General features: G+C 36.6%; 1 protein-coding gene across 1 annotated transcript in view; it reads right to left on the bottom strand.

Annotated features, from left to right (window-relative positions):
* CSMD3 (CUB and Sushi multiple domains 3) overlaps positions 1 to 12,294 on the bottom strand; it is a 693,764-nt gene that overhangs the window by 387,699 nt on the left and 293,771 nt on the right. The window lies entirely within an intron of this gene.

Raw genomic sequence — 12,294 nt, forward strand, 5'->3', positions numbered from 1 at the left:
CAGTGATTTTTCGTGAGTTGATTTTAAATAAAATTATCTTCTTACACCTGAAGAGTTCAATTCCATTGCCAATAGAAACAGTGTGTTTAGCTTGCTGATGGTATTGCAGTGATGTTAGTCCTGCATTAATAAAATTTTCACCACATAGTATGCTCTGCAGTTTCAATTTGTCATTGCGACTCTAAGCAAACTTAAAATCATAAATAATCAGGAAGTACAGGATTTTATAATTGAAAATATGAGCATGTGCTTTACTCTACACTTTTTCTCTAAGAAAAATACAGCTCATCTGTACTTCAGTACTACAGTACAGTTTATTTGATTTTGGTTTGGTTTCTATAATACAATGCAGGACTATATTTCCTAATGGTTATTACATGTGAACTATAGCTATGACTTTAATGTTAAAGTAGAAGAAATAGTAAAGAAAAGGAAAGAAAAGGAAAAAATATTTAAAGAACAATAATATTTTCCTTGTTAAAAAGCCTGCACTGCCTAAGCAACTTGCCATGGCCAATAATATGAAAATCATCTCTATTAAAAAGGTAATATAGAATTATTTATTTTGTAGCCATTGCCAGCAGAAGGCAAACAACCAAATCGATATTTTCTTGGCACTTGATTGGGCTTGGAGGGAAATGGTGAAGCCTTGGCATTCTAACTGGGAAAAAGAAATCATACCTCCCCTATTTTCCCTAAGGTTCTTTATGAAGGATGGTAGACCCTATAACAGAGATTTCCCTACGTTAACCTCCTTCCGAGAACAGTGAGAGAATCAGCTGGTATCAGAGCATTTTTTGATCTCTCAGTTCCTTACTTTGCAGCTCTCCACTGCATATGTTTTAGACAACACGGCTGGATATCCAGGCTTACCGTATTCTAACTAAAACAACTGGGCTCATGAGAGACCTTCTTCCCTTTCAGAAAATGCCAAATTGTTGTCTTTCAGCCTCTCTTCATGCTACTATACTCACATTACCTTGGAGGACCAGTGAGTGCAAATGACAAGGGTTAAATAAAAATGCTGTGGTATTCTCTTCTTTTAAAAAAACCCATCAAAGTAGTGCCCATCAATAAGTGGTGCCTGTAAACTGTAAGCTCAATCATGAGATGAATGGGATGGGGTGCCTGTGGAGTCAAATCTCAATCGCTGCTCATAGAACATGAGGTAACAGAGCCCTTCCTTGAATCTAATGAGTCTTTGTTAGTTTAAAGAGATTTTTCTTTTTCTCATTTCTTCTTCTCTTTTGTTAAATTTAATGAGGTTGCAAAGAAGTTCTTTACAAACAACCTAACACTTATAAAACATGAAATCACTCTGCATCTATAATTCTTCCTCAGAAGAATTTCCCTAAACTTCTCAATATGATTCACTGATAATTACCTGTACTTGAGAAGATGCAGTCACTCTCTACCTCCAAAAAAGTACATTACTGAGTGCAAGTATACTTAATAAGTTAAATTGACAATAGCAACAGCACATTTCATATCCACAAGAACTAGTGAAATTCTTGAGAATAACAACAGAACTGATGACTGTAAGACAATGAGATGAGTATCTATAAAGGAAACAGTGTCAACAAGAGGATGTCTGGATTTAACATCAGTAAGAAAGAGCTTTAGAGTGATAACTTTTCTCTCCATTCTACACAACTCACAGAAAACATCCACATATTTTTCTTTCACTTCTGAATGCATATATAATACTTAGTCTCTAACATTTAATCTGCCACATTTTCTGTCGACTATGAGGACCCTGAAAGCACTTTCTTCCCACGTTCCTGAGGGAGCTGACTTTGCATTTGAGCTCAGATACTTGGTCCTTGCCTGAGCTACTTTGGAAGTACACCAGTGCCTAGCCATGTAGCTTGCTGGTCTGGACCATGACCTGCTAACTTGACATCCTCGCTTGACCTTGCACCTGCCTCATCACTATGTGCTTGTTCAGCTACCTGGACTCTCAGCTGAACCCTACTGCTGTTACTAGAACTGTGCTGCTCTTCTCACTCAAGTACTTGTTGGCAAGGATGCTGCCCCTGTCTGCCTTGCTGCCACACTTGGCTCCCAACTTCTCTTCCCTCACAGTATAGGCTACACTTAATGCTCCTTTTTATGTAGGAGAATAAATATTATTAATCTGCTGGTAAGATTCTTAATAAGCCTTAATTTTAAATTCATAATCTTTTTGGAAAGAAGGGGAATGGATGCACAACACCTCAATGGTGTCACAGTTTTTTTGACTTCTTTTAGGGAAGGCTGTAAAAAGAGGTGTCCTTCAAACACCTTAAAATTTGATTTTTTTTTCTTGTCTATACATGAAGTGGAGAAAGCAATTAGATGAAAAGCTGTTTAGAAGTAATTATAATAGGAAAGAATACATTAAAAGTGTAAGAGGAAAAAAAATAACAAGAGTGGGTGACCAGATGAGTTCAACATCCTCAGGAGGCAAACACAGGAAAAACACAGTGAACAGAAAGGTCTCATCACAGGCAAGTCTAGTGGGAAAAAAAAAGTTATGGAGAGATGAAAATTTTTCAAAGAAACTACTCAGGAAAAAAACAAAAGCCCCCAAAAATGCAAAGAAAAGATAAAAGTACAGTAAAACACCAGCTTAGCTGAACCATGATCTTTTCATTGACCTCAGAATACTAAAATAAATAATACAAAAAGAGTAATTCAGAGTACTAAAGATAAGCACTTAAGGAGAAAATCAAGAAAGTAAGTGGAATATAATTATCCATAAGTATGCAGTAAACACATTAGCAGAAAAAAACAAAGGGAATGTTGGTGCAGTACTCAGCAGAAAAGGACAACTATCAATAAATGATGCTGAGAAAACTTGAATATTTAATGCCTTCTTTCCTGAAGATTGTAATACTGTTATACATGATGTTCTTAGAAACACGCTAAAGGAAAATGATTTTCATAAAGACTGGTTCCAAAACAAGCTGGGTGGCTATCTGTTAGATCAGTCAGTGCTAGCAAAGGGAAGGGTGCAGGCAGAGGCAGCCATATCATGCAAATCAACACCCGGCTGTGCGCCTGGTGTCCCAGGCAGCGTTTCAGCTTCCTTTACCCTGAGATGCTCTTCAAAGACAGTGGGTTACTGGGGAGAAACAGGATTCACTTATCAAAAGGGGCAGGAATATGCTTGCCAACAGGCTGGTTAATTTAGTGAAGCAGGGTTTAAAGAAGGTTTTATGGGGAGTGGTGCCAAAAGCCTGAAGAAGAGCAACAGTGCAGATGACAAGGTTGAAATGTGTGCGCAACAGAGAAACGAGAAAGGCTCCTGCACTCCCTCAGACTGGAGCAGACAGCAGATCATCTCAACTACCAGTGCACCAATGCTTGCAGTCTGGGAAACAAGCAGGAAGTAGAACTCCATGCTCACTCGAAGACTTATGATCTCACTGGAATTACAGAAGCTCGGTGGGATGGCTTATGTGTTTGGAGTACCACAACGGATGGTTACAAGGTATTTAGGAAATACAGAAAGGGGAGAAGAGGAGGAGGTGTTGCAATCTCTGTAAAAGAACAGTTTGAATGCCTGGAGGTTAACAATGGACATGAGGACAGGTCTGTACAGCATATCTGGGTCAAAAGCAGAGGGATCTCCATCAAGGGAGATATCACAGTAGGTGTCTGCTAAGACCACCTGATCAGGAAGAGGTGAATGAAGCCTTCTTCAAGTAACTCGGAGAAGTATTGGGTCTGCATTCCTCATGGGGAACTTCAACTGCCCTGATATTTCTTGGGAAAGGAACACTTGGATGTGCAAGCAATCTAGGAGGTTTCTGTAGTGTACTGAGGACAAATTCCTACCACAGTTGCAGAATGTGCCAGTTAGGAGTACTGCCTTTTTAGACCTACTGCTTAAAAGTAAGAAACACTTGTTTGGAGGCATGACTCTCAATATCAGCCCTGGCTTCAGTGACCACTGGATCATCGAGTTTAAGGTCCTACGTGGCATGAGGAAGAGAAATAGCAGAATAACAACTCTGGACTTCTGAAGAGCAGGTTTAAACTTGCTCAAGGAACTGTTAGGATGGATCCAATGGAAGTCTGCCTTGGAGTGCAAAGGAACTGATGAACCACTCTCTATCATCTTTGAAAGTTCATGGAGATCAGAGTAAATCCCAGATGACTGGAAAAGAGCAAATACTATTCTTATCTGCAAAAAGGCAAAAAGACAGATCAGGGAAACTAGAGACCTCACTTCAGTCCTGGGAAAACTGTGGAAGAGCTCCTAGTGGAAGCCATTTCCAGCACATGAAGGACAAGAAGGTGACTGGGGAAAGCCTACCTAAATTTCCCAAGGCTAAATCATGCTTGACCAAACTGAAACAATTTGCTCAGTGGATGAAGAGACAGCTGTTGACATCATCTACCATGATGATAGGTGTCTGACCAAGTCTCCCACAGCTTCCTTGCTGACAAGCTCATAAGGCGTGTTTGGGACAGATGGATCACTAGACGTCTGGAAAACTGGCTAAACTGTGGAGTTCAAAGGATGATGGTTAAAGGCTCTAAGTCAAATGGGAAGACAGTTATGAGTGGAGTTCCTCAGCAGTCAGTAATGGATCCAATACTGTTCAATATCTTTCTAAATGATTTGCAGGACAGGATTAAATGAACCCCCACCAACATTGTAGATGAAACCAAAGTGGGAGGAGTCATAGATACACTGGAAGGAACAGCTCCTGTACAGAGACCTTGCTGGGCTTGAAGACTTGGCTAACAAGAATTACATGACTTCCAACAAGGATTAGTGTAAAGTCCTGCACCTCTGACAAAATCCCCAGCAGCACTGCAGGCTGGGGACAGAGTGCCTGGGGAGCAGCTTTGCTGAAAACGATCTGGTGGTCTTAGTGGACAGCAAACTGAACAAGAGTTCAGACAATGTGTCCTGGCAGCAAAATGGACAAACTGTGTCCTGGACTACATTAGTAAGGGTATAGACAGCAGAACAAGGGGTGTGATTATTCCACTCTACTGGGTGCTAGTTAGACCAAACCTGGAATATTGTGTCCATTTGTGTTTCTACCAGTTCAAGAGAGACAAAAAAAAACTGGAAAGAACTCTTAAACATCGGAATAGGTTGCCCAGAGAAGTGGGCAACTCCCTCACTGGAAGTAATCAATATTTGGCTTGACAGGGCCCTGGATTACATAATTAAGGCTTTGCTTGCAACAGAAGATCAGATGATCTCCTGAGGTCCTTTTCAACCTAGACTTCTCTGATTCTATGAACAGTGTGTCACTGTCAAAAGGAAAGAATTATTGAGTGAGTTTTTAGAGGTTTGTCTTGGGTCAGGTTTCATTCAATATTTTTATTAACATCTTAGGTGACAAAATACAGAGTACATGTATTATATCTGCAATTCAGTAGAGACAAGTACAGGATAATACACAAAAGCAGGAATAATCAGTTGACAAATACAGAATAAGAAGCAAGTCATTAAGCAGCAAATCTTTGGGGTTACAATGGCTCAGATACATAACCTGAGTCAAAAATATCTTACTATTATGAAAAGGCCATCAAACTGGAAGTTATGAACAGGCTGATAGACAGAAAAATGCATGAAAATGTGTGAAATAATTCCTTTTCTTAACTAAGCACTGAAAAAGCCCCTTCTAAAATGCCATGTCTGTTTTTAGAAACTGTATTTTAAGAAAGTGATAACAGTTGGGAAAATGATGACAATGTTGGCAATCTATAAATACGATCCATGAGGAAGGACTGTCTGAACTGCTATTGTTTAGTTTAAAGGACAGAAGATATTCTTGAAGTATACAAAAAAGCTATGGAAAAGACAAAGGGAGTAATTTGTTCTTTATATAGAAACATCTATTGAAATAAGGTGTTTAACTACAGCAACAAAGGTTCATATTTGGATTAAAAAAATTCTACTTGCAAGGCGAATGAAAGACTGGAGTGCTTGAGCACTTTCTTTGGAAATAAAGATTAGATTAGACCTTTTGGGAGTAAATACAGCTGAGGTACAGATTCTGGGATTCTGACTTTTTAGGACAATTTTCAGCCCTATTTATCTATGACGTGTATACATGGGTGTGTGTATATACATGCATACACTGTTACTCAGCATCACATTCAACAGGCCCAGATGCCTCTCGGCATTTCTGAGATGAGCTGTGGCTAAGGCGGGTTCTTCAAAAATATACTAAAGGTAAGTGAACGTATTTATAAAGGCAAGATCTAAAATTCATTGTGTACATTCGGATTGCATATTCATGTTAATCAAAGTGATGTTTAGAATCTTTGTCTATCAAAATGAAAGATGCTATCTAATGAATCTATAACTTCATTATTAGAAAAGGCACTGTAAATAGTGAAATGAACTGATCAAAAATAGCAAAATGAAAGTGTGTTCTAAAATTGTCAGAATACTATTGGAATACATAATACCATTTGTCTCCTTTCATACTATTAATCCAAACTTACTTTGTTACCTACCCATTAAGTAGACAATCATGATTTAAACCATAATAGGTCTCTCCTTTAGTTTTCTTAGGTGCACATAATTATTTCAAAAGCACGCTTTCATTCTACAGATTAGATGAGCTTTTTTTATAGTACTGTACTTGTAGAACTTGTTGCTGACTTGCCAGCAGACTCATAAAGGGCAGCATTCATAAACGGTTCACAGAAGCTGAGAAACAAGCAAGCAGAAAACAGGAGTGGCAGGCATAAAAATAAAAAGGCTAATCGACCGCCCATGAATAGATCTATCTATGTTTCATTTCCTGAAACATAAATGAGAGGAAGAGATTTATCAACTGGCAAAGAGTTTCATAAAATAAACAATTGTCTCTGCTAAGCAAGTGGACTTTGTAATAATGACATTGCCTTGCATGGGCCCACTGAATCTCAAGGCAGATAAATAAGTAGGGTCTCAATCCTGAAGTGTTTAAACTTTATCTCTTGAAGGAAGTTACAGAAAAGTCAATGTAAGCAGTCATGCTTGCACAACCACATTAAACATTTCTTGGGATAGGAAATAACGAACTATTGCAGATTTTTTTTTCATCCAAAAAACAGGCTTCTGCTGTAACTCAATATGAAGTGTTTATCCAAAGGTTCTTGTGGCATCTTTCGAACACTTTCTTTTTCTTTTTCAGGGAGGATGGGAGGAGGTTGTCTGCTCTGTTGCCTTGTAACAACAATGTGCTACAACATGCTGGTATCTCATGGTTCCTAACTATTGAGGTTATTCTTAATTAACAATGATTAGGAAAATCCAGACCTACCTGGCAGAATTCTCTAAAAAGAGAAATGTAACCATACATTCAAGAAAAAAAAATGAAAGAGAAAGAATGATTGTCAGTAGGCTACAAGGCAGTCTGACTGTAACTCAGTTTAGTCAGGATGTCTAATATAACTTTGCAGTTTCTCATAGTCTCTTCTAGAAGTCAAAAGGTTCAGAAATCAGTCAGAACTCCAAAATAGCATTTTCCTGCAATTGGTTTTAAGGCCAAAAAGATATCCATAATCTACAACATTTGCTTATATTTTAGAAGTGATGTATCAGTTTTACTTCTCAGAGTCTTATTTTGTTTCTTCTGCAGAAATGCTTCAGATTCATTCCAATTTTCACTTTCATGAATATGATTCTATGCCAGTTCCAGCTGGTATTATATGATAACTCCTAAAGAGACTTAATCTTTCATTTTTGGCAGGCATTTATAGTCAGCCACCCACATGCCCTCTGAGAACAAGTCATGAGGATTTATGTCGTCAAATCAAATGCATCTAATGGAATGGGAAACTTCCCACTTAGAACTCTGCACAATTACAGTGCATTAATATAACTAATTCTTGATATTCACATGCCACTTTTGAAAAATGTATTTTTACTGTGGACTTTTTGATGTGTGCACAATAACATTTACATAAGTGAATGAAAACAGTTGCGGAATAATAGAAGTATCTAATACGACTTGTGCCCTGGCAAACTACAAAGCTGCATCAGTTCAGAAGACAATATTGATTTCTCGCATAAAATAACATTTATGCATGATTGCTTGATTTGTTTGCCCAGATGCTTTGTACACAAATGTGCAAGTTCAATAAGCAGATGCACGCATATTTTTGCAGATGTTTTCTTCACGCTACTATGTGAAACTTATGCTACTGAGGCAAAAATCCCTCAAAATGTTCATTTATGCTTTGTGCATGAAATTTACAGAAGACATAATTATTAGTCTAGAAAAAGAATTTATATCCCATCTTTAGTATATTTAAGAGTCTAATTAAAATTTCTTGTTAATCAAAAGAACAAAATTATAGCCCACCAAAGGTACTTAAATCAGTAATTTTAATGTAATTAATGACACTCTAAAACATTTTGTATTTGACAAATAGTAATATCTAAACAAGCTGTCCGTTTTTTCACGATATGGCATTTTATTAATTCCTAATAACTTTCTTAATATTGGTCTTCTGCTTTTCGAGGAGGAATTAACTTCTTCTGTGAAGTATGTAAGCTTAAGGAAGTGAATGACTCTCTTTTCAGCTATGAATTACATATTCTACCTAAGAAAAATAGCATCTTTTTAGATATTGAGCCAATATGGATTCTACAGTTTCAAATATTAGATACGAGAGTATCAGAATGGCTAAATTCCACTGCAATTACTATTTTCTCCTTCTTTTTAACTCAATATTAAAGCTAACTTTATCATTATTCACATTTTTACAAATTTAATTTGTAAATCACTGTATAATGTAATTCTAAATATAGTTGCATAAGGAAAAAATTTAAAAATTGCATTCAAGACTATGGTTACCTTTTTATACCAAAGTACTTTGATACTTGCTGCTATTCAGAATTCAAAACTTACACAAATCTGAAAAGCAATGTAATTACCAACATCTATACCTAAAGGCCATCACCCCAGAAAACAACTGAGATATATTTCTGAGCTTATAAATAGCTATGCATACATTTCAGTCTTATCAAATTACTGCTGATGAGATTTTACGGACTGTTAGGAGAGATTTTTTAAAAAGTGGCAGTATGTAACTGTATTGATACAGTGTGCTTTCCTTTTTAAGTGTTCTCTTTTCAATTGCAGTTTATTAAACTGCACTATTGAATACATTAGATGAGGAGATGGCAACCTGCATTATGCAATTAAAATTTATGTTCCCATTTACCTGGGATATGAAAGTCTAGAATATCTAGAATGTCATTTCATTGTGGTTACTGTGCAAGAACTACATAAATCCGGTCATGCAGCTTCATTTATGTGTGATCAAAATTATGAGTTTACCTTCAGGAATCAGTTTTGAACTCTGGGTGTTCACTCATTTATAAAATACAGAAAATAGGAACAGAAAAAACTCTGAGAAGTCATTTAGTCCATCCTCCCAACCCAGGCTGGGATTAAATACACTTAGTCTCTCGGATACAGGTATATCTCACATGTTCTTCAAAACTTCTGTACCTAAATATTCTTTACTCCAGAAAGTTTTGCCAGGGTTCAACCATAAACCTGCTTTTGCTCTGTTGTAACCCATTACATTTTGTGTTTCTTCTTCTTCTTTCTCTAGATTCTTCTTTCTCTAGATTAAAGCAGCTCAGTGCTTTCCTACTTGCTTAATTTCAGCTATCTTTTAGAGACTTCTGATCATTTTTAATGCTTTCTTCTGTCCTCTTTTCATCGGTTCACACCTTTCTTGAAACTTCGTTTCCACAGTGGACAAAAATCAGAGGTGCTCCCATTGCGTTGCATTAGGCATCTAAGGTGAAAGGCTGGATGCTTGATTTAATCAGTGTCATGTGACAACCTCCTGCATACAGATGGTGATCCACAGACAAGGCTAATAGATGCTGTGACACTGTTTAAGCAACACTGTCGTACAACTACACGACACCAGGCTGATTATATAGGAACCACTAGGAGATTAGCTTCCTAAGACAGATATCTAATTTAGGCATTGTGAGCACCCTGCAAAACTCTAGTAAACCCTTACTAATTAAACTAATTTTACTACTTTTTTTTAATCCTGAATAAAGGATTCACTTGTGTGTGTTACATGATGCTCGTGTGTATGTACACATCTGTGTATCTCTCTCTCTCCAGCAATTTCTAGTAATTATATATAGTACACCCTGATAGGACATAAAATATTAATAAATATTATATGTGTATTTATTCTTATACAACTACAATATTTAACTGTTGAAGCAATACTATATTATGACCCATATTCTGCTGTGATCCATCATAAACCTGTTTTTGCAGACATAATGCCTATTTTGTCTTTCTGCATCTCAGACTTGGGTAGCTGATTCTTCCAACCTGCATCTAGTACTTCATTCTTGTCCATAATGAGCTGTGTATATTTTTTTTCTAACCATTTACATAGTTTCTCATCATAATTCTAATCCTGGCATCCAAACTGATTCCAAATTCCCTCCCAAACTGTTATTATTTGCATATTTAATAAATGTACCCTTCAATCCACTAACCACGTCTTAATGAAAATAGTCAGTATTAGCAGACCTTTGAGGATTTCCATCAGATATAGCTCACATTTTAAGCAAAAATGGATTATTATCGTCATAGTAAAGTTTCCAGTCAGCTGTGCATTCACAGTAGCTTAATCAAACCCACTGAAGATCGTAAGCAGTCTGAAGACATCTGTGGAACTACAAATCATTACTAAGTTTTAAAAAATTTTGAGGGCTAGCAGTATAAGTAATACAAGAAGTTTCCGATCCTGAGCTAGAATGTATTTCTGTAGGTATGCTACGCTAACAGAGTGCAACGGAGTGCAAAAAGCGCTACGCACATCACAATACGACACATTTCACTTGTTTGACAGTATCATTGTCAATTACTATGAAAATTACTTTACTTCGTTGCTAAATGCTTACAGCTAGATTGATTATTTATTCCAACATTTTTCTGTGAATTAATCTGGATAGTTTATACACCTTGGGTCTTCTTTTTTTTCTCTTTTAAATAGGGGCATTCAGTGTCAGTTTTCTGTCTTCTAGAACCACACAGTTTTTATGAACTCTCAAAGGTAATCACAAAATGATCTAAGATCCCACCACTAAGATCCACTACAATCCCTAGGTATTCTAGAGAGAATTTCATCATACTCAGTCAGTTTGAAATAATCTAAGCAGTTTCAAACTTTTACTCATTCTAGCTCTAATTTTTACCACAGTATTAAGTGCTAGGCCTCTGATCACAGCCAATTTTGTTTAGAGAAGACTGCAAAAATGGAATTAAGCCACTTGGCGTTCTCTGCTGTTCGTGTTTCCTCTCTTCTGAATAATGGAGTCAAAATATCATCTTGGTTTTCTTCTTAATACTAGTGTATTTAAAGAATAGCTTTTTTTTAGTCTTTAGGTTCCTGACTAATCACATTAAATATCACATATTGACATTTTGTGTTTCTACATGTTCATGCTGTTATTATAAGATCTGACCTAGTTTTCACTTTGTAAAACACTGGTTTTGAATTTGCAGTCATTGAAGAAATCACAATTTACTAAAGTTACCCTCTGTTCTCATAGGAATACTTCATTCTGTGTTCATTTAAAGAATCGCAATATCTATTGTTTCCCCATTAGATTGCAAAGGATCTTAACTCCATTTAATCTGAATATATTGACATCATTTTTTCTGAAAGTTACCTTGTGCTTCAAAGGATCATAAGTTCTATTGTTTTGGGATCTCTAAATTTAGAAATCTTCTAAACTCATTGCTTAGACCACTTACCTTTATGAATGCAGTTTAAGACTTAATTGGGATCTCTGTGTCTCATTGTGTGACCGTCTCAGTAGTACCTGAGCATCTCTTGTTAATACCATGTCCCACTTAGACTGTCCTGATATTTCATTAGCCATTTAATTTCCCAGTTTTTATGGGTTTCTACCATACACCACCTGGATATCATACTCAAGCATTCTGTCTTTTTCATTGCTGAGAAACATTGCACAGTTCTCTTCTTACTGTAATTATCTATAGCCCTGATTTACAAGGTAAACATCCGTCCTGTATCCCACACTCAGGTGTTCTCTGTGAAAAAACTGTACTCTTCAATATCACCAGGATGTTGTAAATGATGCTACAAAGTCACTCTTATGTCAACTTACACATTTTTTTTCAGAGTATATACTAATATTTTCCTTCCTTTAAGGTGATCATCATACTTCTTGCTATAGTATTCAGACCTCATATATATTCAGCAGAAGGACCCATCACTTTGTCCTTGCCTTCTCTTATATTTTTCTGTTTTGGCCTTTATCCATTT

The sequence above is a fragment of the Dromaius novaehollandiae genome, chromosome 2, assembly GCF_036370855.1.
Source record: "Dromaius novaehollandiae isolate bDroNov1 chromosome 2, bDroNov1.hap1, whole genome shotgun sequence".
Lineage (NCBI taxonomy): Eukaryota > Metazoa > Chordata > Aves > Casuariiformes > Dromaiidae > Dromaius > Dromaius novaehollandiae.